Consider the following 24154-nt stretch of genomic DNA (forward strand, 5'->3'; position numbering starts at 1 on the left):
TCACCTGGACCTTGGACATTGGATACTACAACTAAGCCCACCACTTGTCCAAGATATCCTCTATATATAGCCAAAGGGTTTGGGTTTCAAGATTCACCACTTTTCCAACCTTTCTTCCATTAAAGAAAGGAGGGACTTTATAACTAGGTCCACCACTTGTCCAAGCTATGCTCTGATATGGAAAGGGGATTTTGGTTTCAAGGTCCACCACGTGTTCAACCTTGCAAGACTCAAGGGATACTTGGACATTGGAAAGCATAGTCCTATAGTAGTTGATAGGTGGCAGTGGGTATTACAACTAGGTCCAACCTATGCTCTCATATAGCAAAGAGGCTTTGCTTTCAAGGTCCACCACTTGTCCAACCTTGCTTCCATTAAAGAAATGAGGGGCTACGTAAACATTGGCAAGCAAGGTAGCAAGGTTCTAAGGTGTTTCACCTTGGATATTGGGCATTATAACTAGGTCCACCACTTGTCCAAGCTATGCTCTGATAAAGAAAGGGGATTTTCGTTTCAAGGTCCACCATGTGTTCAACCTTTCTAATATAGAAAGGGGATTTTGTTTCAAGGTCCACCACGTGTTCAACCTTGAAAGACTCAAGGGATACTTGGACATTGGAAAGCATAGTCTTATAGTAGTTGATAGGTGGCAGTGGGTATTAAAACTAGGTCCAACCTATGCTCTTATATAGCAAAGAGGCTTTGGTTTCAAGGTCCACCACTTGTCCAACCTTACTTCCATTAAAGAAATGAGGGGCTACGTAAACATTGGCAAGCAAGGTAGCAAAGTCCTAAGGTATTTCACCTTGGATATTGGGCATTATAACTAGGTCCACCACTTGTCCAAGCTATGCTCTGATAAAGAAAGGGGATTTTTGTTTCAAGGTCCACCATGTGTTCAACCTTTCTAATATAGAAAGGGGATTTTTGTTTCAAGGTCCACCACGCGTTCAACCTTGAAAGACTCAAGGGATACTTGGACATTGGAAAGCATAGTCTTATAGTAGTTGATAGGTGGCAGTGGGTATTAAAACTAGGTCCAACCTATGCTCTTATAGCAAAGAGGCTTTGGTTTCAAGGTCCACCACTTGTCCAACCTTACTTCCATTAAAGAAATGAGGGGCTACGTAAACATTGGCAAGCAAGGTAGCAAAGTCCTAAGGTATTTCACCTTGGATATTGGGCATTATAACTAGGTCCACCACTTGTCCAAGCTATGCTCTGATATAGAAAGGGGATTTTTGTTTCAAGGTCCACCACGTGTTCAACCTTGAAAGACTCAAGGGATACTTGGACATTGGAAAGCATAGTCCTATAGTAGTTGATAGGTGGCAGTGGGTATTACAACTAGGTCCACCACTTGTCCAACCTATGCTCTCATATAGCAAAGAGGCTTTGGTTTCAAGGTCCACCACTTGTCCAACCTTGCTTCCATTAATATAGCAAGGAGGATTTGGTCTCAAGGTTCACCACTTGTCCAACCTATGCAAACCTTTTCATGTTGTAGCATGATTTTTGGTTTGAAGAGTATTTTTCTATAACTATGGATTTAACAATGTAATCTTTTTACTTACAGGATGGACTTCGAATCTGGGGAGAAAGTACATATGATACTTGACAATGAAATCGTTGGTATTGGTTGTGTGTGTAGAACAGATCCAGATTCCACTTGTGGTGGTACAAAGATAGGGCTGGGAAATGTCTCCATACTAGTGGAGGAATGCTTGAAGGATGTGGTCCTACCTTTTCCTACAATGGATACTTCATCTCTCCAAGGCTCATTATGGAGTGTGTTCGATGGTCAAAGCTTCTTTTGCAATCTTTTGTATTAAATGGGAACTTAATTGATCCACACGAAAGCTACAATGGTGATGAAGAACATGATCATTCTGATCCTCTAGTTACAGATGCAATACCTATGACAAGCCCAGAATTTGAAGCAATGATTCGAGAGTCTTGGAGAAATCAGAGGGTCCTTTTAAAAGATGACACAATGATGCAAACCATGAATGAAGGGACCATCTTATATGTATTTCCACATGATTATGTCAACTTTCAGGAACTTGGTCCTGATTGTGTGGTGTGGGTATTGAAAGAGAAAATGCAAGCATTCATGATGTGGTTGAAGTGGGTAGCATCACTTTGCTAAAGTGGCCCATCAAGCAGACAACAATGTTGAATGGGAGCCCATTACAACGCTTTGTTCCTGTTGATGGCATGCATGCTACATATGAGGATGTATCCAACGATGGCAATGTTGGAAAAAAACTTGATGGGAGTAATGTTGTCCAGTTGTCAAGGAAGAGACGATACACTTTCATGAACAGGACTCAAAAATCAAAAGCAGCACCAGCTTCGACTTTTTACCTTTCAAACAAATCAATTCAAAGGGTATCATGCATTGATTGTTGTGCACAAAAATGCTGCCAATTTGCAGATCGTGATATGGTGACAAGGTTACGACAACAATTTTGGGGAGAGTCTCAAAAATCACGCACTAATTATGTTTATGATGTTCTTTCTATATGTTATCAGAAAGATGAGAAGTCACGATACCAATTCAGGCTAAATGGCTCTATTGTTTGTTGTAGAGCATGGTATGAGCTACATGGAATACCAAAGACATCATTTTATCGATACAAGGAGAACTTTGAAAATGGTGTGCGCCAATATGTACATGGGAACACATGTACATTGAGAAGGGGACTTCAACATACTAGTTTAGCAAGAGCACTACTAAACGAGTTTGTGGAAAATAACTCTGAGAAGATGCCACATAGAAGTAGAACACTGCTAGATGGCTCAAGAGAGACTCAATTGGTGATTCCATCAACATACAAACAAGTGGATATTTTATGTGAAATCAACACGACACTTGACCAAATGGGCTATGAGAAGAAGCTATCCCAATCTTCTTTTGGTAGAATTTGGAACAAAGAGTACCCACATGTCACTTTAACAAAGACGAGTGAGTTCTCTAAGTGCAATATTTGTAGCTCAATCAAGGCAAGGTTAGAAGCTAAACCTTCTCTTGAAGAGAGAGCTCTTCTCTTGAGGGAGAGAGAAGTTCACATGGCACAACAAAAGAGTTGCAGAAGCCTATATTATGCATGGCGCACGTATTCAGAAACTCAACCACAAAAATATGTATGCATAATCCATGATAAGATGGATCAAAAGAAGACTGCCATTCCTAGATTACGCATTGTTCCCAAGGGTGTGGATTCAGGATATAATCTGCAGGTGGCATTGATTGGCATGATCACTCATGGACATGGAGAAGGTCATTACGGACACTTTGTCTTGAATGGTTTGTGGCCAGCTGATCCAAATCTTACAATTGGCTCAATTGCTAATTGTTTACATAACCTCGAGAGGATAGATAAGCATCCTCTTGGTGATCTAGTAACAAATGGACTTCCAAGGAGCAATATTTCACTACTACATGCTTTGAACTCAAGGGATGCTTTGGACTACCATAACTTGAGTGATGGAAAAGAGCCCATTGTGCAGTCGTCAGAAATTGCAGAAGAGGAATTGGGGTCAACATTTCGCAGATTGCCAGAGAACTTGTTGCTACAATTGGATAATTGTGCAGGGGAAAACAAAAATCGATACTTATTTGCCTATTTGTCAATGCTTGTTGCAAGGGGTGTTTTCAAAACCATCCAGCTGGGATTTTTAATGGTTGGGCATACACATGAGGACATAGACGCCATGTTTAGTAGGTTTTCAGAGAAGTTGAGAGTTACACAAACCTATACTTTGCCACATTTGATGGATACATTACGAAACAGCTCATCTTCATCTCCAGCTCCATTTTTTCTCACAAAGATCCCTGATTTCAAGCAATATTGTGATGGCTATCTTTGTGATGGACAAGACATACTTGTTGGACATTCCAAACCGCTTCAGTTCAGGTTCTTTATGCAGGATGAGACACCAATGATGCAATATAAGGCACATGTAGGTGTATCAAGTTGGAGTGGAAGTATTCGCCTTTGGAAAACAGACACAGAAGGCAAGCCAATGTTACCACATGGAGATCCACCTCTAGTACAAATGGCGGAGTATGTCAAGGCCCACGAAGAAGTCATTTTGGGGCTAAAGAACTATATAAAATTTTGGAAAAATTTAGGGAATGGTTCAAGTATTCCGCGATATTATAGACCCGTGATAGATTATTGGAGTAAGGTAATTGAAGAGATTGGAAAAGCAATCATATCAGAGGGAGTCTTGTATGAAATGTTTTGGCCAAAAACTCAAGAATATTCTCATCTACAAAGCACTACAATGAATTTGCAACAAGGAGCAGAAAGATTCCTAGGCCTTGAAGAGTTGAACGATCATTTTTGTGGGCCTCAACGAGATAGGCCAAGGGAAGAGTTTGACCCTATGTCTGATGTGCACCAAGGTGACTTTCTTATGCTTGTTCCGAGTGACACAGAAATCTATCCAGTGTGGCTTGCAATGGCTTTATCTGACATTGATAATGAGCCTACATCACCAAACTACAGAAAACTCTTGATTCAATATTGGGCACCTTGCGCGAGAAAAAGTGGGATGACAGATACTCAAGCTTACAGTAATTGTTGGAAGGGTTATTGGGCTGTCAACTATAAGGACCCACAAGTGTGGGAAACTATAGATGCAATTGTTTGGTCCTGGAGACCCAACAAAGAAGGACCATTTTCTAGAATAAAGATTCCAGAAAGACATGCTCTAAAAGCCAAAGAAGGCCTCACTCGTGCACATCAGCCACACTTGGATCAAAGTTCAGATATGGTATCAAATGTGGAGTAGAATTATGTGGAGCTTCTATTGTGACTATACTAGTCAATTTGTAAACAAAATCTTTTTTGTATCTTCCTTTGTTTTATGTAATTTATAGTTATTATTCAAATCCATGTGTTGTACATCCTCTTGACTTTTGGTGTTTATCAACACCACAATCCTATGAGATTTTCACTTTATTTACTAGCCACACACCTCAATTTTTCCCACTTTAAGTGGAAAATTCCCAAATTACATGAATTCGGTCGATTTGGAGATTCCCATAATGTGAGATTTTTACCAAAATACCTAATATGGTCTTCTACCATGAAAGTGGACATAAAAGAGTATGTTTCAAAATGTGTGGTATGCCAAAAGACTAAGTATGATAAAGGGAAGCAACCTGGATTACTCAAGCCATTGCCAATTCCTAATTCACCATGGGAGAGTATATCCTTGGATTTATCTTTGGATACCCAAGTCTATCCATGGGAATACGAGAATATGGACATTAGTCGATAGGCTTACCAAGCAAGCACATTTTATTTCTGTCAAAAAGACTATTAAGGCACACCCAAATGGAAACTCTCTTCATATCACAGATTTTCACCATGGATAGTCTCCCCAGAGGTCCAATGAGCATTCAACAACCCAATGGCTTGCCTGATTCCTATTAGCCACGAGACAAAGGATCCAATGAGAGTTTAGTTGCTTTAATTAATTACCTAAATCCCTCACAAAAGGGAAAAGGGGGACACATGTCAGAAGTTATCACTTATGCTCTTGAAATTCCATTGTCTAAGCCTGGAGAGGTCAAATAGGGTGTGAGCATGAGCAAATAGCAAGAGGGGGTCGACCAAGAGAGAGAGGGGGACTGATTTTCTCAACGCATTATTGCATACACACTCACACTAGTCCATGTGTGAAGTAAGAAGACTCTCTCTCTCTCTCCTCTCTCTCTCTCTCTCTCTCTCTCTCTCTTCTCTCTCTCTCTCCTTTTAAGCTTTAATCGAAAGCTTATCACCTACTCCAAGATGTGAGAAGGGAGGCCTACACCAACACTCTTGGATTTGTGATGCAAATCCAACCAAGAGCCAAGCTTCAATGCATGCTCCTCTCCTCTACCATGCTAATTACTAAGCTAAGCTATGTTAATATGAGTGAGGATTATGTACATCTTTCTCGTAAGACTACTCCTTCTTCCTCTCAATATACTCTCATACCCCGCTAGCTCTCACCATCTTCGAAGGTGTGTGAGGTCTTGGGTCTGAGACCGTGAGGGAATTGATGTTGTGTTTTATAAGTGTTTTGCTTAGTGCTTGAAGTTTCCATCTTCATTGCACTAGCTAGTATTGAAGGATTGTAAAATGTCTCTCTTGATGGGAGAAACCATAATACAAAGCCTTTTGGAGGGGGGACCGCGGCTCCATGTAGATCCGGTCCTCGACTGTTGTCAATAGCTTAATTTCTCTCTCTTTTGAAGTATTGTTCATGCTATCTAACTAGGTGTTATACGTTTTGTTGCTCTCTCCACCCAAGCACTCTTGTTATTCTCATTAAAAATCTATTCCAATAAAATGCTCACTATGTTCATGCTATTTTCCGCTACACACAAATTACTAGGCCATTAAATGTTACATATGCATTTAGTGGTTAGATTCCTTCAGCTCAATAACGACTTCCTCCATGGGTTGCTATATTCAGCATGAACCAAAAGATCCTCTATTTCATGTGAATCAAACCAATACCCTTTAGGGGTTCAATCTGGCAATCGACAATCTACACCAAGAGAGCCTGTAATAGAAATGGACTATGAGCTTTGAGAATAGTGGAATTCGGAGAATTAGAGTGAGCATTCTTGTGAGACTACTTTGAGAACATAGAGGGTGAATTTAATTAGCGGTAGTAACATAGCTATGATACTTAACTAACTTGGCAAGAAGAATACTTTTTCAAGAGAGAGTTTAGAGAGCTTGAAAATAGTTGAGGACCGGATTTATGTGGAGCCGGTCCCCCCTCCAATAGGCTTTTGTATTATAGATTCTCCCATCAACAATCTTTGTGTTCCTTGTGACTTACGTGAGGGAAGCTTCATGCATCACGAGCATAACATAGAATTTCTAGAAAGCATTAATTATCCCCGATCTCAGCCCCAAGGCCTCAAACACCTTCAAAGGTGAATAGAGCTAGCGGGGAATGAGGGTAGGGAAGAGAAAGAAGAAACATTCATAGGAGAAATAAGTAGTTCCTTGCTTATCTTCACTCTTCTTGCTTAGTATACATAATAGCATAGTAATGAAGATGGAGAAGATGGAAAGATTAAGCATTGGGGCATGGCTCTTGGTTAAATTTGCACTCCATAGCCTAGAGTGTGGGTGTAGGCTCTCAACTTTCTACAAGCTTGGAGAAGGAGATGGACCTCTTGCACTTTGCATTTCACACAATGTGTGTGTGTGTGTGTGTGTGTGGTGTTGTGTGTGTGTGTGTGAGTGAGAGAGAGAGAGAGAGAAGAGAGAAGAGAGAGAGAGAGAGAGTGGAGAGGGGGGGGGGGAGAGAGTATACCCCCAAGGTAGCCCCCTCCTTGCTCTGGTCGACCCTCTCTTCTAGCTCAAGATGGAAACTCCTTGGACCCCTACAAGCCTGGCCAATCACATGCAGAGTGCATATCAAGCAAGCATGCTAGCCTTGGGACAAGTGTCCCCCTTTCCCCTTTGAGAGAGAGGACCTGATAAATGCATAAACAATTTATTAAATTAACTAAATTATCATTGGACCCCTTGGGAGGCAACCAATAGGCTTTAGGCACACTATGAGGGCAACATGAAGAGGAGCTTCACAAGTGTCCTAGTTGCTTTCTTTATACCAAGCTTGCCTTGTGTGAGGGTGTGTGTGTTCTCTCTCTAGCTCCTACAATGAGGGCTAGTCCCCTCATGAGTAGGGATGTGTTTTTGACTTTTGAACACCTTTACCCCTCAAGCACCTTAACTATGAAGCACCTTAGTCAGGTGCAAGCATGACACAAGCACCTCAAGCTTGGGCTAGGTTCCCACCTCAAGCACAACCCTAGCTTGCCTAAGGTCAAAGGAATTTTAACACTAACCATTGGAGGTATTTAATGAAGCTAACCCTAAGGTCTTTAAGCTCCATTAGCTAGCCTTGCTCTTTGACAGATCATCTCTCATTTGGACCCCTTTAACCTTGGCCCTGTGTTGAGATAGATCCATAAGCACATGTCTATATTCTAACCCTTGTTCCTAATTATTCTCCCACATTAAATGATCAATTTAATATGAGAAAATCATTTGGGTTGGTTAGATATTAGAATTTATGACACAGCCACACTGCCTCGTTTCTCTCTCGATGCAATTTAGCTTTAAGAAAAAATAAATTGTTGTTTGCTCCCCCATCGTCCATCTTCTCCAACACTCTCACACGCTGGTTTGCCTCCGCCCACATGGCCTCTCACTTCTTCCCTGTCTGCCTCCTGCTTCGTCCCCGCCTTCTTGCTTCTCGCGACACCTTACTCATCGCATCTGAAAAGATTCGCATGTTCTTTTCTTTTTCCAAAATTCGGCCACACATACTTGAATTATGTTTTAGTAGAGATCCACTATTTGAGATCTCCCTCACATCATTATTTAAATGAGCAAATTCTATATATATATATATATATATATATATATTGTTTATAGCAAGGATGCTACTCCATAGGAGAAACTTTTTGAGTCTTATTCGTCATGATTATTTTGTAGTGAAGAAAACTTGTTTATTGCAAACATTTTGCTACTCTAATGGAAACATTTTTGAACCTTAGTCTTCATGATGCTGATGACAACTTGTTAGATGCAAGTTTCTTATTCTTATTTACATTACAAAATTATATATTCAATTCTTCATTTTCAGCCACACAAATGAGTAGGTTTATGCATAGCCTTGGTATTGAAGATTGGATAGGTCCTTGTTTGACATGGTCTAAGGAAAACAAGGTGCAATACACCATACATCGTATTCGCATCTCTTATGGGTCATCCAAACATAGCAATGGTATCCCAGCCATGTACAAACTTGAACTATGCTCCCCTACATAGTTGGGGCAAGTTTTGCAACCTATTAACGATGTCATGATGGAAGCAATGTCTCTACCATGAGTCATAAGAGTATCTTTCATAAGCCATTTAAGATAGAAAAGGTATCCTAGCCATGTGAAAAATATATGTTCCTCTTCATTGGGTAAGTAGGAGGTACCGGCTCGAGAAAAATGTTAAAAAAAACGAACCTCAATTTATACCTTTGGCAATGAAAATGAGGCAGTGGCGATGGTGCGCAACAGTTGATGTGAGGCTACAGGCAGCATACCAAGAAGGTACGAGGTAATTACGAGACTCCAGGGTGCCAGCCTTGCATAAGGGGAGGAATCTTCCCAATATAAGGGCAAGTTTTGAAATTTGAAAGTAGTATGTCTGGTGAATTTTAAAAGTACTAGTAAAATGGCGCCGCCTTTGGCGACGACATGGCCCCTCATACTCTCAAACCCCTTGCTTCCACTGCCTATCCAGAGAGGGTTTTGGACCACTGGACAAAGTTATGAGATAACAGGATCAGACATGTCTTGGGCTATTTTTATTGGAGCTGCGCAGACGGAGGAGAGCCTCTTGAGGAGACGAGACAGTAGGAGACACTCACAAAGGGAGATCACTGATTTCTTTTGACTACATATGTGGCATCATTAGGAAGAGAGTGGGGTCTAGGAGGGCCTCTTTATTTGGCAGTTTAGGAAGTCAAACCTTAAGTATTGAGAAAGTAATCAAAGGAAATATTTTGAATTCAAATAGGCAAAACGGCTAGTTTATTTGAATTCAAAGTCCCCCCCAAAATGGAATTTAAAATCTAGCGGGTAAAACCATATCATGTAGCATATCTATGGAAAGAGCTCAAAGCGTAGATTGCAAATCTATGATCTCCGCTCAAATTGGAGATCATATGTGGGGCCGAAAATCGTAAAATTGTCCACCTCCTTTCTTGGGGGGAAAGTGCATCCTTTGACCACTCTAACACATCTCTTACACACCCACCATTCTTGCACACATGGCATACACCTACTCGTCAAAATGTTAATCGCCTCCATAAGCTCATGGCAAATAAAGAGGCCCTCCAACACCCCATCCTCTTCCTAATGTTCAAATGAGCAGGCATCACAACATACTTTAGAGGAGGTTACAGATCTGCATGTGCAATCGGCTAGAGTAACCTAATAAAGCACATAAGTAACGGTTTTTTCCAAACACTGGCTAACTGCAGGTGGAATCATCACAGTAAACTTATGTATCTTTCAAGCACCGACTCTGATGCGGGATGCCAATCGGGTGGTCAAAATGGACATCGATAAGAAGGGGGGGGGGGGGGGGGGGGGGGGGGGGGGGGGAGAGAGAGAGAGAACTGAGCTATTTGGAAAGTTGGGGGATGGTTTGCAGCTGCAAGAATCCATTGTACACAATTTTCAAGGCCTTTGTTGCAGACTCCAAACCTCAGAACGTCTCTCTCTCTCTCTCTCTCTCTCTCTCTCTCGTCTCTCTCTCTCTCTCTCACACACTCACACACACACACACACACACACACACACACATCACACACACACACACACACACACACACACACACACACACACACACAGAATCTTGGATGTCCGTGTACAGGTTGTCATCTGTAAATCACCAAGGCCTACACCTCATGAAGAATGCAACTTCCAATCGTGTCAAAAAGGGCTCTCCCTCTCTCTCTCTCTCTTTCTCTCTCTCTCTCTCTCTCTCTCTCTCTCTCTCACACACACACACACACACACACACACACACACACACACAATCGCAAGTGGTTGTGGCTCTCTGTGGATCTGTCTTGCATGGTCCATATACTGTAGAACCCCGAGGTCCACACCTCACTAAGAGGGAAGCACCCAATCATACAAAGATGTCAACAAACACATTCCCAAAAACAGCATAGGTGATTACATTTGGAGGAACAACTTGCTTCACATCCACTAAAAACAACCCACAACTTCTTGGGCCTTGACCCTCTTGGACATATGTCGCACTCAATGCGTATCGACGGACGATGATCCTAACAGCAAACTCCTCAAGCATAGTGAATTGCATCTAGAGGGATGTCCTTGCTTCGGACCTACTGAAAAAATCCTATTGCTTCCTTGCCCTACCCTTTTCAAAATGGATACAAAGCAAGTGCATGTACGCAAAATGTGATGGACTTGAGAAAGCACAACAAGCTCTTTAGGATTTCTTAGTCAAGAATGTCATCTCCTTGAGTGCATTGAGCGGGTACAAAGCAAGGGAATACCTCTAGATTCGACATCAACGCTTAAGGGAAAATGTTGAGGAGGCTCTAGTTTGGAACGTCATCTGTTGGAGTGCATTAATGTGGTGTGCTGAGAAAGCACAAAAAGCACTTAAGGTGGTGTCAATTGAGAATATCATCTTCTTGAGTGCATTGATTGCGGCATATGACCATGAAAGGTAGGGCAAGGAAGCAATAGGTTGTTTTCAGCAGGTCCGAAGCAAGGGAATCCCTCTGGGTGCAATTACCTATGCTTGAGGAGCTTGCTGTCCGGATCATTGTCCGCTGATACACATTGACTACTGCATATGTCCAAGAGGGGCAAGGCCAAGCAATTGTGGGTTGTTTTAGTGGATGCAAAGCAAGCGTGTTCCTCCAAATGCAATCGCCTATGTTGTTTTTGGTAATGCATTGGTTGACATCAACACTTAAGGGGAAAAGTTTCTTGAGGAGCTTGCAGTCTGGAATGTCATCTCTTCGAGTGCATTGATTGTGGGTTGTGCAATAGTTCCAAGAAGGGCTCCGGGGGAGGAAGTTGTGGGATGTTTCCAAAATGGATACAAAGCAAGTGCATGTACACAAAATGTGTACTTGAGAAAACGCAAAGCTCCTCAAGCAACTTTTTCCCTTAAGTGTAGATGTCCACCAACGCATTCCCAAAAACAACATAGATGATTGCATTTAAGAGATGCCTTTTCTCTACATTTGTTAAAAATAGCCCAGAGTTGACCCTTGCCCTCAAGATGACCCTTGCCTTCAAGATGCAAGCAATCGTAATTGCATGTGAAGAGACACCCTTGCTTCACATCCCCAAAAACAAATCCAGACCTTCTTGGACATACCCAAGTTCGGAATATCCGGCAAACGACTTCCTTCCCCTTGCCTTCTTGGAACTATGTCACAATGAATTCACTCAAGAAGTGACGTTTCAGACTCGAAACTCCTCAAGAAACTTTTCCCTTAAGCGTAGATGTCGACCAACGCATTCCCAAAAACAACAGACATGATTGCATTTGGAGGAACACATTTGCTTCGCATCCACTAAAAACAGCCCACAACTTCTTGGCTTTGACCTCTTGGACATATGCCGCAATCAATGCGTATCGACGGACGATAATCCGAACAGCAAGCTCTTGAATCATAGGTAATTGCATCCATAGAGATGCCCTTGCTTCAGACTTGCTGAAAACAGCCTATTGCTTCCTTGCCCTACCTTTCATGGGCATATGCCACAATCAATGAACTCAAGAAGATGACATTCTTGACTGATAGCTCCTTAAGCACTTTCTGTGCTTTCTCATGAACTTGCTTCGCATCTGTTTTGAAAACAGCCCACAACTTCCTCCCCGTGCCCTTCCTGGAACTATGCCAAGCCCACAATCAATGCACTCCAAGAGATGAGATTCTAGACTGGAAGCTCCTCAAGCAACTTTTTCCCTTCAGCATAGATGTTGACCAACGGAGTCCCAAAAACATCATAGGTGATTGCATTTGGAGGGCTCTGCATCCACTAAAACAGCCCACAACTTCTTGCCTTGCCCCTCTTGGACACATGCCGCAATCAATGCGTATCGACGGACGATGATCCGAAAAGCAACCTCCTCAAGCATAGGTAATTTCACCCAAAGGGATGCTCTTGCTTTGGACCCCTGAAAACAGCCTGTTGCTTCCTTGCCCTACCTCTCATAGGCATATGCCGCAATCAAAGCACTCAAGGAGATGGCAATCTTGACTGACAGCTCCTTGAGTGCTTTTTGCGCTTTCTCTCATTTACTTTCTTCGCATCCGTTTGAAAATAGCCCACAACTTCCTCCCTATGTCACAGCCCACAATCAATGTACTCCAACATATGACATTCTAGACGAATAGCTCCTCAAGCAACTTTTCCCTTAGCGTAGATGTCGGCCAATGCATTCCAAAAACAACATAGGTGATTGCATTTGGAGGGCCACACATCCACTAAAACAGTGCACAACTTCTTGTCCTTGCCTCTCTTGGACATATGCTGCAATCAATGCATACCGAATTACGATAATCCAAATACGAAGATCCTCAAGCATAGGTAAATGCATCTAGAGGGATGCCCTTGCTTCAGACCACCTTTCATGGGCATATGACGCAATCAATGCACTCAACGAGATGACATTCGTGATTGACAATTCCTTAGGCGCTTTTTGCGCTTTCTCAAAAGGGGAGGGAGAGATGAGAAGAGAGAGAGAGAGGAGAGAAGAGAGAGAGAGAGAGAGAGAGAGAGGTTCCGACCTCGCCTCTTTGTTACTCATCTGCTTCGATCACGTAGCCTCATGTGGACTTGGGAGTGGACATGGGATGCATTGATTGCAAGATATGTCCAACAATAGGCTCAAGAAGCTCTGGGCTGGTTTCTACTACAAAGGGGACTCGCAAGAGTGCATTGATTGTAGGATATGTCCAACAACAGGGCCAAGAATCTTTGGGTTGTTTTCAGTAGATGAAGAGTGAGGGTATCTCTCCAATTGCATTGAGAGAGAGAGAGAGGCACACACCCTAACCACTTCGCTATGCGTGTGCGTTTTGAAGCATGGGGGCCCTAATTTACTTAAAGCATGTATGCAAAGCGAGGACAACCAACTTTCAGTGCCGCCACCCAAATCTACGGCCCACAATCCTTTGGCCGTAGTTCACAGGTTTCCAGAAGCAACTAGGATCTTTGTCTCTGGCCACTGTTTGATAAGAGAGAGAGAGAGAGAGAGAGAGAGAGAGAGAGAGAGAGAGAGGAGAGAGAGAGAGAGAGAGAGAAGGCTATAAAGCCAGTACCATCTTTTGACGCTACTCCTTTCAACCAAAGCCATCATTCCAACACGTTAAAATTTTGCACACACATACTCACAAGAGCAATTGCTACAGGAGGCTGCGACTTCTTTCTAGCTAGTATTGCAGTAAGATAGGAAGATGACAAGCATTTGTTGGAACAGATAACCCTTCTCTTTCCATGCTTTTCTTCTATGCTCCAAAATCGCTCGCATTTATTCTACACTTAAGAAACTTATTAGGAGGTTAATTAGTAGCTGATTAATGCCCCTAACCACGCTTTGAGCAGGTTGAGCCGCTTCTACTCGCATATGAGGTCATATAAGAGAAAGCAATGGAGACAAAAATTTTAAGTACTTGCTCGCGCAGAGCTTTAATGGAACCATCAAACGCGGATCCTATTACCTTCGACTCATCCTCTGATCTATAGTGTTGGGAGTGGCAACGGGCCCATCTATGGTGTTGGAAGTGGAAACGCTCAGCTAGCTGTTGTACTGGCACCTCATACCTGTTCACATGAAAGGAAAGAGCCACGAAGAAAATCTTACCTTGTCGACATGGGGGAGCATTCTTCAGTAGCATAGACTCTGTCAGCCAAGCTCCTCCCTATTCATTCCAGCAATATGAGGTTGACAATGTCACTGTTTGCCCCATTGGCATATTGGAATCAACCTTCTTTTGCAGTGAAGCCTCTGTGCCTTCCCCGCGTAGCGATCATAGCAGCTTTGTGTGCAGCAAGACCCAGTGGCTAGTTGAACAGTATGTCCAGCTTCAACTACCTTACGCAGCTCGTTTCTGCAAGCGCAACTAGTTATGGCCAAAATTATGCCGCTCCAAGTATAGCTCATGCAAATTCAACAACCGTGTGCCCTAGGTCATTCTTCAATGTTCATGGAAGTGATATGCAGCAGGTCGCATGCCTAATTCTCAAGATTCACACCAATTCTTTTCCGCGCAGTATGTCTGTGTAGCAGCAAGCCAAAATGAACCCGAAAGGAGTATCGGAGACCTTTCAAACCCTGGTTATATTTCGTAGATCATGAAGCTGGAGAGTACTTCGGATGCTTGCCGACGTGATGAGCACTCTCAAAGATCATATATTTCGTGCAATCAACTCTACTAGTGCTCTTGAAGCAGAAAATATCATATTTTGATTGATGATCAATTGGCTTGATCTGTATCCAAATCACCAAAGCTCATTGCCTTTGCTAGCCCGTTCAACACATTTCTTTGTTGATGCTATAAGGCTGTTTGTGATGCAAAGAGGCGAAAAAATGGAAAGAGTAAACGTCAAATTGGACAAGGGCGAAAAGATTATCAGGATCAATCACACCGAACCTTATGATGGATGTTATCCTGAAGTAATTAAGCCAGTGTCTTCAGTGCTAGCTGGTTGCACTTTTAGCAAAGCTTCACTTTTGTAAATGAGCGAAGCTCATTAGTTCTTGCATGACCCATAAGGGGAGTTCCCACTACAACTATTTACAGAGCCATAGTGGCTTATTGAAATGATGTTCTAAGATACTGCGCAAATATAACATGGCCAAGAGTAATTGCCGTCGCCTCTTCATCAACTCCCCGCATTCCACTCTACAAAATCATCATCAACTCAATTAGTAAAATAAATAGACAACGCATAATTAACCATTACGCCAGCTATCCCAATTATGTTGAGCATGTTAACCTGTCGCGCTTTTTGTGCTAGTTAGCAGTTTCAAGTTAGCACATCCTCGAAAAGTTGGGCGTCCGGTAAATTTTTTACAAATAATATCAAAATTTGTCAGAGGTTGTACATTTGGATTCTTTGTTTCAAGTGCTTTCTATTGATATATCATATGTCATAGATCTTGGAGATGTAGCTCAAGTTATTGTACTAGTTAGCATATGTCAAACTTGTGCTAGTTAGCATTTTTCGGGACATGAAAAAACATGATAGGTTAACATGCTTTCACCAGCTAACCACTACAACAGGAGGGTGCCCAGTCTCGTAACAGTACAGCTCTTTTGATAGTCTATCTGAAAATTTGATAGAAGCATTTCAGAACGATCTGCAGAGAAAGAAAAAACATCTCTTGTGACCAATTCAACACAGAATATGGTGTCTGCAGGAGTTGGTTAATGTGTAGCTGCAAGGAGATACAAAAACATTGCAACGGAAGTCAAGTAGTCAATCATGCAGGTGTCTACGCTGCCCTCAAAAAATATATACAAAGAACAGAAGCGGAAGCTAATTCTTTATTCCACACAAAGAGATTTGATGTTGGAGAAGCTGAGAACACGGACTGAGGAGTAATGGCATTTTTGGAGATAGGCATACCAATATGTGAGTATCTATTAGCCTCCAACAGCGGCTCACTCATGCTGGGTGGGGATAGCAAAAACCTTACAGACAATATGTAAAGAGATTTTTTTGCTAAACCACATGCAAGCGGCAGCCAATGCGGATGCAGTTGAGAATAGCAACAACAGTATACTGTAGCATTTCTCTTCGGCAGTTGCAAATGAGGCAGGGAATGCTTATGGTGTGGATTTGAAAACATAGAGGTTACTACTTCAGAGCTCCCTTCTTGCCAATCACCACGATTTGGTGGCATATCCTATGAGCAAAGGTCCATGTATGCAGCAGCTATCGGATCAAGTTCAGATGGCTGCAGATGGAAGGCATCAATTTGGTATTGTAGCCACACACAACCCTCATTTTCCCTTCAAGGAAATCTATTGATCTAGGGCGAGCAGTGAAAATCTATTCACATCTTCTCAAAGGTCCTTTGTGCAGCAAGCGGCCGAGGTAAAAACTCCATATAGCAGCCATAGTATGCCAAACACGCCGAGTGCCAACAACGAATTAACATTCCACAGCGCAGGACATATTGTTGTTAATATATTGTCTAAGTGGAGAGCCAATTTCAGCGTTAAGAGGATTGTACAGAGTTTGTCTACTGTTGAACGCATTTTGCAACCTCAAGATTCAAAAATTATTTTATTTAGTTAAACACTCAATATATCATATATGTTGGGAGCCCAGCGCCCTCTTCTGCAAATACATTCCTCATGATGGTGCATCTTATCACGGTTTTCTTGTAGAGATGAGTCAGATTTCTTTGCATATCTTACTGGCTTAGCATATAAGGGTGTGGTCACACGAGAGCTGATGGTACCTGTAGCACTGACAGCTGGAGGTTGCAGGGCAGTGACTCGCCGGTGACCCGATAGAATTTGATGATACCTAAGCGTAGACATAAAGTTGGATGTTGTTGCATGCCCTACGTGCGCGAGCGTGCTATGGAATCTGCACTCTAGCGCTTCGAGGAAAAGCTGGAGTAACTCTGCTTGGCAGTCGCGCATTAAAATCATTCTTGTTCACGTTTTGCAACTATGCCAAAGTCGGCATAGTTGTCCATGGCATACATAGTTGTACTAAGCAGACTTAGTTATTTGCATGCGACGAGAAACAAGGCTTAGTAACTAGTGCAAAAAACTGGAAACTAAGAGGACGCTCAATGCAGAAAACAAATCCATTGCTCTTGAAAGAGAGATCATTGTCAAAGGCATCAATAGACCTTTTATAGTTGTTGCTGATGATCTTGAGTATACCGTCTCTATGGCCACAAAAACACACTCATTATACCCTCATCTTCGGGTGGTGTTGAAGAGAATTGCTACTTGATTGAGACCCCGATTCAAACCCCTTGGAAATAACATACATCAAACCGACTGACAAATTCGGCATCATGTTGCCTTGAACCGCATGTTGATGTATTGAGAAGTATAACATGGGGCATTTACAAGTTTTCGTTTGTCATAGCTTGCCACAATCCCTAGTAGGCAGCTAAATGCAAGGTAGTATGGGCTTCATAATTGCTAAATATGACAACGTCTCCATCACTTTTTGGCTCTGTTTTGAAGTTGAATGATATTGAGTGGAACGCCACCCGTACTAATGCCCATGAGCGTCACGTAATAGTAGTTCGCCAGATATGAGCGGATTGAATATGGTGCCTTCCGCTATAGGGATGCCAACCTCAAGATACCCATTATCATGTGCAGTTAGGAAGCACGATTCATAACGCGAGTTAGTCAACAAAGGGACAAGAAGACAGAATTGATGAGCTAAGCAGAGAGAGAGAGAGAGAGAGAGAGAGAGAGAGAGAAGGTAATACTAATCAGAGGACATAAAACATAAATTTACATATGCGTGTTTTGTGTATGGCAGGGAGGACACATGTATTCACAACACTGCATGTTCCAAATGCACAAGCGCAATCCTAGCTCGACAACACTGTAAGGTCCGTTATTTGCATCCAATTCCCCATGCGCATGCGTTTTCTAGGCGCAACACATAAACGCTACGGGGTAGGGCACGGCTTCCGTTTCTTATAGTTTTCTGGAGAGACCACGATGCCAGCTCTCCACCATACTTTTGTATGGCACCTCTGTATGAGATGCACTATATACTTTGCACTTTCAGTCCGTGGCGTTTCATTGCAAGACAATATGTGAAACTATTCACATTGCTTTTTTGTAGCTTGACTCAAATATCGGCTTGTAGATTGGACAATTGAAAAGCAGCAGTACAACATTGCAGGTCAGTAAAGCACCTCATTCTCGTTTTCAAAACTATACACTCGATGTCGATCAACATCTATATATGTTAGTTACACACACAACTCTTTGCATATGGTTGCTAGCCAATGCATGTGATGTATTACAGTAGTGAATACACTAGTAATGAATGCATATGGTGTATCACTAATAATTGATGCACTTAACTTTCTTAAACGTTATAGCATTCTTTAAATGTATATGCACGGCCGTGGGTGCCAAATTATTAATGCTCTTGTTCTTTTCAGTGCTAGATTCTAAATGTCAATTTGTATATGTCCTATTAGATGCTGTATAGCAAGGCGCACCAAGCAAGACTAGTTATGAATCCGTGAGCATCCTCTGCTCAGTGCTCACCGATTCTAAATTTAGGAGAGTGCAGACGCGGTTTAGAAGGTTTATGCCCACGCAGAAACTCGACGACGCAGGGCCAATCGGCGGCCCGCTGCACGCATGCATGCCAATTGCTCACTACTCCTTGTCGATTCTATAAATACCGCACCTCCTGCCACCATTTCTCTCAGCCCGCACTCTCCAGCTTGCACTAGCCTACGCCAAGCATGGCCTACAAAATGATGATCGTGGTTTTGGCGCTGCTGGCCCTGCTGGCAGTAAGCAGTACTGCTGCCGACAGTCGCGAAAGCGAGTGGCGTATGCGCCTCCAGGCTTGTGACGACTTCATGGAGCAGCGCGGTGGGCAGCAACGTGAACGCACCAGTCAACCCAGCCAGCGATGCTGCCAGAATTTGCAGCGCATCTCCTCCGAGGATCGATGCCGTGCTCTACAACAGGTTTATGGTGGCCGGGGCCGCCACATGTATCCCGACTCCGGCCGTGAGTCACCGTACGAAAGCCAGCAGGAGCGCACGACCAGAATGGCATCTCGTCTTCTTCAACAATGCGATCTGCGTCCTCGAGAGTGCAGAACTCGAGATGCAGGTACAGCTATTAGTATTTGTGTCTTTCTTTGATCCACTATTGCATGTCATTTTTTGCCCTACTAACATGATTTTCTTTTGCCTTAATGCAGAGACCTGGCTTTGGTGGTGAGCTGATGAGAACTGCCAAGTAAACTAGGCACCAAAGTTTTCCACTTCAGTTTTTAATATACATAAAACATGTACATACCGGTCGAGATTGTCAGATACCGATCGGTATCTGAACAAGTCTATGCAAAAGTAGCTGGAATAAATTGACTTTTGCCTGCTAGTCAGGCCACTTGAAAGGCAAATCACCTTTGATCTCTCTCTTTCTCTCTCTCTCCTCTCTCTCTCTCTCAGTTTATAAAGCGTTTTGAGGTTCTTGTTGGTGGGAAGCAGCGACATGCAGACAATTTACTGGTAATAAGCAATTTTTGTTTAAAGCCTGGACATTGCCCCTGCTTGCCCATAACCTTTGATCAATCATGCTCAAGATGAGGTTGGACATTTCTACTTCTGAGGTATCATCTAGTTTTTGTTTTTGTTTTTGCCTGAAGAATGCCTGGTATATTATGTTGCCTTCAAATTGGCGGGTACCCTTACTTTTACTGAAGAATTCCCTTAAATCTGAACAGTGGATCAAAATTGAATATATGAACTTTTAACGAACGGTTTCAACCGATGTACATATAAACTGGTTAATTCACCTTGTTGGTTCCTCTCATGTAAATATCATAATCATATTTAAAGAATAAGATCTCGCTGCAGATATACATGTTACAATGTCTATCCCTTTCATGCATTTGCTGAGCTTATTTTGTGCACACAAGGTGAGGAATTGGATGGCAATTTTGTCTATATCGTTGCACCAATGGATGTGACAAAACCATGGCGACCTTTGAACTGGAAGTATCCATGTCTCCTCCACCGTAACTTGGTCATGTACTTCCGCTTCCTTTCATCTTTCTCCTCTCTTCAATGCTTTTTCAAGAAGCTTCATGTTCAGGTTTTAAACAGCTTGTTTCTATCCCACATTGCCAAGGTTTTCTCTTCTCGAACAAAGCTTCTTCTCGCCTCATCTCTAGGGCCTCATACGAATTACAGAATTGGATGTATCATACCCATTCCACCGATCGCGGTTTCCATTTGAGTACCAACTCAAAAAAGCTTCCATCTATTCATCTGCTTGTTTTGACCATTTTGTGCCCTGCGAGCGTGGCCGTTCGTGCAAGACTATCATGAATCATGGCTCCACGGTTGACACAAGCGCCCTGTCTGTATTTTTCAGCTTGTTGGACCTTCGCACTGCGGTCATACCAACCTTTGGAGGCATTCGGGCCCTGTCTGTATTTTTCAGCTTGTTGGACCTTCGCACTGCGGTCATACCAACCTATGGAGGCATTCGGGTTCGATTTCCGTTTGCGCTGATTCTCAAGACTGGGTCTGTCTGCCTTAGGATACCAAGGTGCAGAGGACATGAATTGGAGAATGTGAGGGTTGATCTCCTTTCCATCCTCGTCGAGCTCCAGCAGGAGCAAGCCCCGCCTTGCGAGCATATCGGTCTCTGGACCTAAATCCCACGGCTGCTGTCGCCATGGCTGAGGGCTCCTGAAGAATGGAAAAGATCAGCAGTGCTCGAAATCACGTCCTCGCTGCTTTTTGAAAAGCCAGCTTATTAACCATGGCTCGCCAAAACCGAGCTCGACTTTAGCCAGCATTTTGTAAGTTTAAAATACACTAAACCCTGTTTTTCCTATAGGTATAGTTCCTTGGCTTCTTGTGTGAAATTAAGCCAAGCAAGGATACTCCATAGCAAGAAATCCTTCCTCTCTAATTCGCCCCACCTAGAACCATCTGCCACAATGAAGTGCTTTCGATTAAGAGCTTGCGCTTCAAAGTCGAAGAGACTCCCTAGATGAAGAAACGAGAGGAAGCGCGTGGTGGAGGAGAGGCAAGACATAGGAAAGAGAGGGGGTTGTGTTACAATTGGCATTAGAGAAGTGAGGAGGGGTCCTCCGTTCATAAGCATAAGCCAATCCCTTTGATCATTAAGGGTGGATAAAGAATTTATTAGTGTTTTGGAACCTCTCTAGATAGCTAACAGGAATCTTCTCCCTATTCTATGGCAACATTCCCCAAAACCACATGTTTTGGTTGTCAAGAGAGAGTGATTGAAAATTTACAACCTTTGAGAAAAAAAGGCAAACCTCTTTCAAGAAAAATGGAAGTAGTGAGAGAGAGAGACAGAGAGAGAGACCATTGAATACTAATATGAAGTTATATATCAATGATGGAGGTAAAAGAGATTGAGCGGAATCCTCCCTCTTCCTTCGGTCTATGTATGTCCTTGCCAAAAGCGTGGAGAATAATTAAGACAAATGATCCCTTCCTAAGTGATTTTGAAGAACTGGTGGGTGTTGAACATGGCGACACCCCAACATCCACTCAATAGGCTATTATGGTGGGTCTCAAAAGAGTGTGTTCTCCCTCTTAGATAGCATTGAATGCTCTACATTTCCAAACATAGTTTTCTCACTTTCTATCTCCTCTTGATGAAGTTGCAACTAGTGTCTAAAGCTAACTATTGGTCACTTTGGTAGTGTATGGGACATACATATTCATGAATCTTAGTCTCTGCATGGATGAATCCTAGTTTTTGCATAAATACCATTGAGTTTCTCATAAGCTAGTTGATGTAGTAGGGCATCCTCGATGGTTGCAACTCATTGGGTATGGTCCATGTCTTCTATAAATAGCATTGGCATAATTCTGATCACAAGTCTTGATTCCTCTTCCTCTAGGAGAGGTGGATGTGCTTGGGGTTGGGGGGGGGGGGGGGGATCATATAGAAATTCACATTCACATGTGTAGCAAATTCCAAGTAGGCAATATCATGTGACCCATTCTATATATTTTATCTATGAATCCATGAGGGCAAAGTCTTGGTGCCAAGAATTGTGAATCCATCTATAAGGTAGTAGTGACCAGGTGTCAAACAACCCATTTGTGATATCTCTTTAGCATGGAAAAAGCTACGCATCCTCGTGGTTTTGCCATAAGCTTGCAAAAGAATTTGTCTTTGGCTGCATAAGCATGGTGAAATACCATGATTCCCCATCCCCATGTGTCATTTGTGAGGACCATCCCACAAACATATATATGACTATATATATGAAGCATATTCTCTTGAATCAAACCTCCACCACCTTCACATGTGTAGAAAATTCCAAGTAGGCAATGCTGTGTGAAGCATTCTATATAGTTTATCTATGAATCTATGAGGGAAAAGTCTTTGTGCCCAGATTGTGACTCCATATATCAAGGCAGTAGTGACAATGTGTCAAAACTACCCATTTGTGTTATCTCTATAGCATGGCAAAAGCTACGTACCATTATGTTTTTGCCATAGGCTCGCAAAAGAATTTGTCTTTGGCTACGTAAGCATGGTGAAGCAACCATAAGATACAAAATCAAATGCTAGACCTCTTGTTTCTGTGTGCTCAACTCAACCATGTGAGCTAACATCAAGGACTAAGGGGGTCGTTAGTTTGTAGTAAACTAGTCTGAAATCCAAGTACTCAGAGAGAGAGAGAGAGAGAGAGAGAGAGAGAGAGAGAGAGAGAGAGGAGGAGGAGGAGGAGGAGAATAGGGTTTTTAACATTGTAGGAACTACCTCAAGAGACCACATACATCTATCCGATGAGTCTTGAGCTCAAGAACCACGTGTGTGTGTGTGTGTGTGTGTGTGTGTGTGTGTGTGTGTGTGTGTGTGTGTGTGTGTGTGTGTGTGTGTGTGTGTGTGTGTGTGTGTGTGTGTGTGTGTGTGTGTGTGTGTGTGTGTGTGTGAGAGAGAGAGAGAGAGAGAGAGAGCTATATAATTGTCTATAAAATTCCTAGTTGGCTTTGAAAAACCTAATTGTAAAATTACTGTGTTTAGGCAACACCCTGTTTTTCCTATGGGTTCCATGGCTTCTTGTGTGATTGTCTTTGGCAGCATAAGCATGGTGAAATACCATGATTCCCCATCCCCCATGTGTCATTTGTGAGGACCATCCCACAAACATATCTATGACTATATATATGAAGCATATTCTCTTGAATCAAACCTCCACCACCTTCACATGTGTAGAAAATTCCAAGTAGGCAATGCCGTGTGAAGCATTCTATATGGTTGATCTATGAATCCATGAGGGAAAAGTATTTGTGCCCAGATTGTGACTCCATATATCAAGGCAGTAGTGAAAATGTGTCAAAACTACCCATTTGTGTTATCTCTATAGCATGGCAAAAGCTACGTACCATTATGTTTTTGCCATAAGCTCGGAAAAGAATTTGTCTTTGGCTACATAAGCATGATGAAGCAACCATAAGATACAAAAAAATGCTAGACCTCTTGTTCCTGTGTGCTCAACTCTCCCATGTGAGCTAACATCAAGGACTAAGGGGGTCATTAGTTTGTAGTAAACTAGTGTGAAAGCCAAGTACTCAGAGAGAGAGAGAGAGAGAGAGAGGAGAGAGAGAGAGAGAGGAGAGAGAGAGGAGAGGAGGAGGAGGAGGAGAATAGGGTTTTTAACATTGTAGGAACTACCTCAAGAGACCACATACATCTATCCGACGAGTCTTGAGCTCAAGAACCACGTGCGTTGTGTGTGTGTGTGTGTCTATGTGTGTGTGTGTGTGTGTGTGTGTGTGTGTGTGTGTGTGTGTGTGTGTGTGTGTGTGTG

General features: G+C 42.6%; 1 pseudogene across 1 annotated transcript; it reads left to right on the forward strand.

Annotated features, from left to right (window-relative positions):
- Positions 1-19009: 19009 nt before the first annotated feature.
- On the forward strand, positions 19010-19688 carry LOC147447798 (uncharacterized; annotated as a pseudogene). Its single transcript, XR_015189732.1, has 2 exons — positions 19010-19449; positions 19541-19688. The product of XR_015189732.1 is annotated as an uncharacterized LOC147447798 (transcript).
- The last annotated feature ends 4466 nt before the right edge of the window (positions 19689-24154 follow it).

This window comes from Adiantum capillus-veneris, chromosome 11, assembly GCF_014529385.1.
Source record: "Adiantum capillus-veneris isolate H3 chromosome 11, ASM1452938v2, whole genome shotgun sequence".
Taxonomy (NCBI): Eukaryota; Viridiplantae; Streptophyta; class Polypodiopsida; order Polypodiales; family Pteridaceae; genus Adiantum; species Adiantum capillus-veneris.